General features: G+C 42.9%; 1 long non-coding RNA gene across 1 annotated transcript; it reads left to right on the top strand.

The window, feature by feature from the left end:
* Positions 1-869: 869 nt before the first annotated feature.
* On the top strand, positions 870-5,358 carry LOC115303703. The gene is made up of 3 exons (XR_003914203.1): positions 870-1,026; positions 2,697-2,803; positions 5,221-5,358. It is a non-coding gene; the product is annotated as an uncharacterized LOC115303703 (long non-coding RNA).
* Positions 5,359-7,807: the final 2,449 nt, after the last annotated feature.

Genomic DNA, 7,807 nt, shown 5'->3' with positions numbered 1-7,807 from the left:
ACTGGGTTTCCACTCCTTCAAGAAAGGTTGTCAAATGCAAGAATGTTATGAATTTATCAGACATTAATCATTTAGCCCCACCGGGGAATTTTCTGTTGCTTGCCTTATCCGTCATTGAAAAAAATTCACAAGACTTACATTATTCCATTTATTTTATGGTTATAAATAATCAAATACAATTTGCAACTCTGTGGTTTGTAATGCATTCAGATTGACTTAGAACATGATGGAAAAGAACAAGCTTGGTTTGTACTTGAGGTTTGCTAAGGACTGGAATTCCCCAGGTAGTTCTCTCTCATTATGTAGGGCACAGTTATGTTGCAGAGACCTCTCCAGAAGCCCAGGGGAAGGTCTCCTCTCATTAGGCACATCCCAGTGAGCATCAGTGATGGGAGCGTGCGAGGTATTGCAGATCTGCAGGCTGGGAGAAGAATGATCGAGATTTCAAAAATGGAAATCTTTTGAGTCATCTTGGCTAGAGTTTTTTTTTTTTAATCTCCAAATCCTTCAATGCAAAAAAGAAATAGAGGGTGATAATTCAAAACTGAAGATTGTTGCTGTGAATTGGTAGTGACAACAATATGGTCAAGGTCTGTTTTTCACAGTTCGGTTCACACTTATTTCAGGGCTGGGGGAAAATGTGTTCTTGAAATAAATCTGAACTCATTCAGAGATTGTGAGCATGAGATCTTAATGGATATTCTTTTCTTTTGAAATTATGAGCTTCGTTCAAGGTCCAGACTCCCCGCTCATATGCCGACAATCCTGCAGCAAACTGGGGGTGGATGCTTATTCTCTTTGGCTTTTCCCACCTGCCTTGTTGGCTGCAGCACCGGGTACTAATTAAATCATTGCACATTCAGGCTGTCTCCTTTGGTGACAGAGCCACGCCCAGGGAGATTGCTGAGCCCGTGACACAGTTGTATTCTTGATGTCCCATTTCTGGCACATTGGCTGTTCTGTTCCTGACACTCATCCCCCACAGGGAACCCGTGGGCTTTGTTCAGATGGTGTTCTCATGAACAGGTGAGTGATCTGAGGTAATCACACTGCCCTTGTTAAAGCATTAGTAAAATACTAAGAGTGTCCCTATACCATGCGCTCTCTTGGGGGGTGTAGATCCAGCAGTTAAATCCTTGATATAGCAAATGATATCTACCCTGGTCAGATTGAAAAGGCCAAGATTAGAACAGCTGTTCTGACTCTGCTGAGTTTGTTCAAGGGGGCAAAAGAGAGAGCCCTTAGACGTGGATCCTGTATTCAGCTACAACTCTTGAATTGGTTGATTCCCAATTGGGCCTTGATTAGGCACTTGAGAGTGTCGTGTCCTAGGAGATGTGGGACCAGTAGAGTCCACCTCACAGCTGTCTCCATTGTGTATGCAAGATTAATCTTACCTATATTGAGAAAATAATCCTCGGTCATCTTTAGAAATTCCTCCCCTCTGTTTAAGAAATAAAACAGATGAGCATAGGGGAAGGGAAGACAAAATAAAATAAGAACAGAGAGGGAGGAAAAACCATAAGAGACCCATAAAGTTAGAGAACAAACTGAGGGTTGCTGGAGAGGATGTGGGTGGGAGATGAGCTAGATGGGTGATGGGTATTAAGGAGGGCCCTTGTTGTGATGAGCATTGGATGTTATATGGAAGTGATGAATCACTAAATTCTACTCCTGAAACCAATACTATGCTATATGTTAACTAACTTGAATTTAAATAAATAAAATCTTGGCCAAGAAAAAAAAAAGAAATTCCCAGTGCTTTTTCCTCTTCTTCCTCAGTCTGCACCCTGGGATCTAACATTGTGAGCATTTAACCCAAATGCTCCAGGCCCTACCAGCTTGTGGAGACAAATAAGTAATAGAAATGTTGATATTTAAATATTCTTGCTCTTGTCCCCATCCAGCCAATCCCTGTGCCATCTCTCTCTCCTGCTGCTTGTTCCTTGAAGTCCAGGATACTCACATATGTAACCAAATAGTTACCACTCTACACCTGGCCTCTTCAGATACTCCTTATCTATGCCTTCTGGTTATGAACCTGTTTGAAGGAGCCTCCATGCTGAGGCATGTGTGCCAGGGGTGCTGATGTTCAGGAATGCCCACAGTTTTTATCTATGAAGTACCAGGAGTGATGGGCACTAAGCCCTCCTTCAACTCATGTCTTTAACCCTTTTCTACATAGGACAAAAGCTAACCATTAAGTTTAGCTTGGGGCAGATGCCAATCTGCCTTGTTCTCAGATAGTCTTGTACAGATCAAATAAAAAGACATTAATAAAACACTCCTCTTTCCATCTAAAGTCATGACTTTCTCCTACATATTAATTTATGTAAATAGATACTGAAATGGTCACCAGTCCCCTGTAGCCAAAATAGATTCCCACCACAGGCTTGGCTAGGATCTGTGTTACAGATAACTGCCCATGTGCAGGGCAGAGATCTTCTGTCTTCAAAAGACTTGAACAGATTCAACAACCCTGATCTTCTCTCTGGCTGTTTATTATTAATTGAATTGGGTTCCCTACAAGTCAGATGTTGAAGACCTAACCCATAATGTGAGTGTATTTGAAGACAGAGTGATCAAGGAACTAATCAAGGCCAAATAAAGTCCTTGAATGGGGCTTTAATCTGAAAGTACGAGTGTTCCTATAAGAGGTAGAGACATCAGAAATCTCTCTCCTTGCTCCAACACAGATGAAAGCCACCTGAGGACACACCAAGAAAGCAGCCATCAACAAGCCAGGAGGAGAGGACTCACGCTGTGCTGGCACCTTGATCTTGGACTTTCACCTTGTGGGAGAGTAAGTTTGTGTTGTTTAAGCTGCACAGTCTCAGGTATCTTGTTCCCGGAGGCTGAGCTGACTGGTACAGGTTCAGTCCTTGGTTGTTTGTTTGTGGCTATGGGTGAGCAGAAAGGGGAGAGCTCGGCTCCTCAGTTGCAGGCATGTGGATTTCCTTACACCACTGTTGTAGTAACAGGAGCAAAGGAACCCCCTGCCTTTGGGCAGCAGTTTGTCCCTTTCAAATGGTTTTTGTGCATGATATTTCACTGGGTTCTTATAGTACCTTCATGACCCTTTGCAGGAGTCAGAGCATTTTATTGCCATTCTACAGCTGATGAAATGGAGGTATTCAAAGCCTATGCAATTTGTGTAATTTGTCTGAAATCACCCTGAGCATTGATGCCCTAGGATTACTGAAACACTAAGCCAATGGGTTTTTTTCACTATGCAAGCCTGTCTCTAAGTGGATTCGGCCCAAGGACCTATATCTGGCTGGCAAAATTTAAGTTCTTTTTGTGTTTTTCAGCATCTGTATATTGGCAATGTGCCCCAATTTGGAGTCACAGAATAGCTATTGAGAAGCTTTGGAAGGGCTCTGTGGGGTCATTTTATGCAGTGGAGGACAAGATGATAACTACAGGACATGGCAACAATGATGCCAAAAAGTAAGCCTGTAGCAACCAAATGGAGGGCAAAATTGCAAGATGAGGAAAGCTAAGCCTCTTGCGCAAGCTTCCGGGATACCCTCCAGCAGGCCCTCCTGACTGTGACAGACTATTCTGGAAGCTGTCTGCATTGTGGGTCTCTGTGATAACAACTTTGGCTTTTCATTCTGTGATCCTCTGTAAGAGTGAAGCGGGGGCACCACCTTTGAGGCCTGATGGTCTATTCAGAAGTGCCTGTTCTTTTCCCCCTCCCTCCAGGGTGTTCCCCCAGCACATATAGGACCACCTGTTAGTCTCTTAGCCTCCCAGATCCTCTATAGGATCACTCTGCTTGCCTCTCCTTGGTTCCTGCAGCAGCAGACCCCTCTGGGAGCACACCATTTTTCGAAACAGCTTGTTCATAGATGGCCAGAGTCGCAAAGAATAGCACTTCAAATTCACTCTGACTTCTGCATCTTGAGAAAAACTCTCCCAAGTATGCTTTATTTTCTACTAATCATACTCTTTCAGGAATTGTTTCTACCCTACCACAGTAGTTGAAATCAGAGACTCAGGAGCCCCATGACTCTGCCATTTACTGGCTACTTACTGGTGTGACTCTGAGCAAGTGACTTACCCTCTCTACTTCAGAATTTTCCTCATCTTAAAATAAGCATAAAGTAGCACCTCTCCTTAGGGTTGATGTAATGATTAGGTAAGCTAATCTGTAAAGTGCTTAACACAGGGCTTGGTATATGGAAGTTCCAGACATTAGTTAATATTATTATCACCATCAGCATTATTTATCCAGTAGTTGGTGCTGAGTGGGATCTTACTTGAGATATGTAGAACACTTTCTTACATGACTAATTTTCCTAAATATGTTAGTCAATAATATGCATCGACATTAATTTCAACTTTATGCACTTACCCTTTGTCTCTCCAGTTTGTTACCTTTCTTCAACTTGCAGTTTAAAAAAATACTGCTTTTACATTTTTTTCTCCTATATTAATTTCAAAATACAAAACTGACGACTTATTTCAGTGACAAGCCCATTATCTTTAGCCCTCTTTGGAACTTCTATTGCACTTCATATCCATCACAAATACATCATCGCCCCACTACACTGACATTCTCAGAGCCAAAGTTTTTTTTTTTTCAAAGTTTATATCTTAAACCTTTTCTGAGTCATCCACAATGCTTTGCATGCAGCAAATGTTCAGAAATTAAATGGGGATTGATTTGCTCTCATTCTATTTTCGCATTACATTCTCATGTCTAAAATGTTTCTCACAATGACTAAGTCAACTCTACTCTTACTTAATATATTTAATATGTTCCTAATGATACTAAAATTCACCCACAGAGAGACATATGCATTATAGTGCTTATTTTTTGAGGCTGATTGCCCCTGTAGCTAAGCTCCTCTATTTTCTTCTAAGTTGACCACGAGTATTCTTATCCCTCAATTAGAAGACAAGTTTCATGAGAGCCAGAGAATTGGGGGGACATGTGTGCTGATTGGTTGCTGGTACTTAGAATAGAGGAGGGGTGGATATTGTTAGTTGCCTCTCTATCAGCCACTGCTCTTGCTTCTTTGCTGACACAAGCCTGCTTTTGTCCATGATCTTGTAACCAGATGCTTCAGAAAAGACTAGGCCCTCATGCTGGCCCAAACGGTGTATTGTAAATATTCTAAGGCAACCCTAGGTTTTCTTATTCTTGTTAGCAGTTATTGTTTTAAGAATTAGCATGTTCTATGCTTTTGCATCATGTGTTTTTGTTCCTAGGAAAGAACGATGTGATGCCTGGATTTGCAATAACCATCTTGGCACAAGAGGGGAGCCAACTCAAGACCACCAGCTTATACCCCAGTGATGGCACAGTGGGAGGGAGAGAGATTTGGGGGCCTTGACAACAAGGTTGGGTTGTACTGATTAACCAGCCTTGGAACCTCCCCATCTGCAAGACATTTTATATGAGATAATTCATTTGCATAATTGTTTGAGCCACTTTTAATTGGGTCTTAATTTTCCATAACTGAAAGCATCATGATCCAGGAGGCATGCCAAAAATATTTGTTAACTTACTGACCGATGAAACCTGCTATAATTCGTGTTATATTGGTGAACTAAAGCTCTAAACATTGACAAGGAGAGGCAGCAAATTCTAGCAGATTAAAACAACATTACTTAAGTGACCAGGAAACGTGAATGTTTTTGATGTTGTTTTAGATCTTAACTTTAGTGGTGAGGCTGATGGGTGAGGGGATTCGGAACCTTTGAAAATCACACTAGGAGAAAATTTCTAATGACTTTGTCACTTTCTAGTTGAATTATAGATTTAAATTGGCCAGTGTTCTGCATACTGTACTTACTGAGGGGGCCCTCGAGGGTGAGCTTTCACTCTGGCCAGCGCTATGACAAGATGAGGAGTCCTGTGCCTGAGCTGCTAAAATGCCAGTCTCTGGGGGAGGCTGCCAAAGCCTCTGGTCACCTCTAGGGCTGCCACCAGTGGAGCCATGTGGCAGGTACTATTAATGGGGCCAGTATCCCATCATCTGCCTATGGGATCATTTGCAGTCCAGACGGGCAGCCCATTTTTATTCTTTCCACATTGTCAGGTGTGGCTTACCTGCCTATGGAACCCGTGTGAATATGGAGAACCATACCACTGTCCCAAGAGAGAAACCGCGGCCTGTCACAAAGCAGAGCATTTGCTTCAGTCTGCTCTCATTTGGTCAGTAGAAGGGCTTTTGGGGGTTGCTTCCTCACCTGGAGTGCTCTGGTAGCCTTAAGTCTACTCAGCCCCTTAGTACTGTCTCACAGCAGTTTGTCCACTACAGAGCTGCGTACGTAGCTTCCTTGCCTTCAATCCTTTCCTGGCTCCTCATTATGTGCAGATACGGGTAAGTTCCTTCGTCTGCCATGTGAGCTCTGGCACCATCTGGGTTCTGCCTTCCTCTCTAGTCTCTTCTTCCCTCCGCATCCCCGTAGACAAAAGCCCATGCACATCAAACGATCAGTAGCTTGTAGAACACCTTCCACTCCTCAGTGCCTCTCCTGCAGCTCTCTTGTCTGGAATGCATTCTCCACCATGTCCTCCTCACAGACGTCACTGCCTTTTTTGAGATGCATCTCTGATGTACTCGGGGAAGCCTTCCATGACCCCCTCATGCAGATGTGAAGTTCACCTTTCCCTATCCCCTCTTCCTCCTAATCACAAAATCTCATGGATTGCCTTGTAGGATGGTTTCTCTGTCTCCTGCCCCCACTCCTCTGAGCATCCTGTGGTCAGGGTTTGGTCCCGCCCCTCTCTGCATCACCTATGTCTTGCATGGGGGTTAGCACACAACAGCCCATGCCAGTCTCTTTTTGGTTTGAATTGAAATAAATCACTCTGAGAACAGAGTAGGAACGAAATGCCTGTAGCAATTTCTGATGCAGACAGGTTTGTGGTAGGCTTCTTCTCTTTGTCCGGATCCTGGGAGCCCAGAAAATGCACCAGCCTTCATTGCTTCGCAGATTAGAGCCTTGCAGGACATGAGAACAGAAAAAGAGAATGGGAAGGTGAAGGCTGCAGGTATACACTGAGTGTGACCGGCTGACCTCACAATAATTTAATGACCTGGCGCTCCTTTGTCCTACCATCCAGACCATCCAAATATTTTCTCAAGCTGATAGGTACATATTACAGCTTAAATAGGTTAATTATTTTCATTTCCTTCTCTTTTTACTTCAGAAATTAGAGACAGACAATGAAATTGCACATCGCCTAAGATTTCTAAGTCCTTGAATGACTGTGAGGCCAGAACATTTGTTATTTTTTCCCCCAGGGTTTCCTCCATCCTCATTTGGGAAATTGCCACCTGCTTCAAAGATCTCTCCCCAACTTCCTCTGTGAACTAAAGGGCAAAGTTTTAAGTCAATAATTTTAGCAATATCTACCTCTCCTGTTGATAAGTAAATGTTCCTCTGCTTTATTTTAGGAATTCCCTATCTCCTTTGGTCACTCATCATTCAATACATGCTCCTGTCATTTCACAAAGTTTCTCAAGAATGTCATTTGGGTTTACTTTGGACAGACAACTGCACCTGGATTCTGGAAAGGTAGTCTCCCAAGGATCTTGTCAATCAAATTGTTCCCCAGTACTTCTTCCAATAGATAAGTAGGATCTTCCTCACATCTGACTTGTTTTCGTAAAAGGAAGAGTGGCCATTCCTGTGTGGGGAAGGGAAAACACACAGTTGCTGAGAAATCTGAATGAGCTCAGTTTGTATTCCTCTCTTCATGGCAACCAGTCATGTTCACTTCTGTAGTGTTTGCATGCTTGATGAATCGAGGTGCCTTAGAGTAACTTTGTTTTCCTATTCGATT

Source organism: Suricata suricatta, chromosome 10 (assembly GCF_006229205.1).
Source record: "Suricata suricatta isolate VVHF042 chromosome 10, meerkat_22Aug2017_6uvM2_HiC, whole genome shotgun sequence".
Lineage (NCBI taxonomy): Eukaryota > Metazoa > Chordata > Mammalia > Carnivora > Herpestidae > Suricata > Suricata suricatta.
This window is presented reverse-complemented; position numbering and strand designations above follow the sequence as displayed.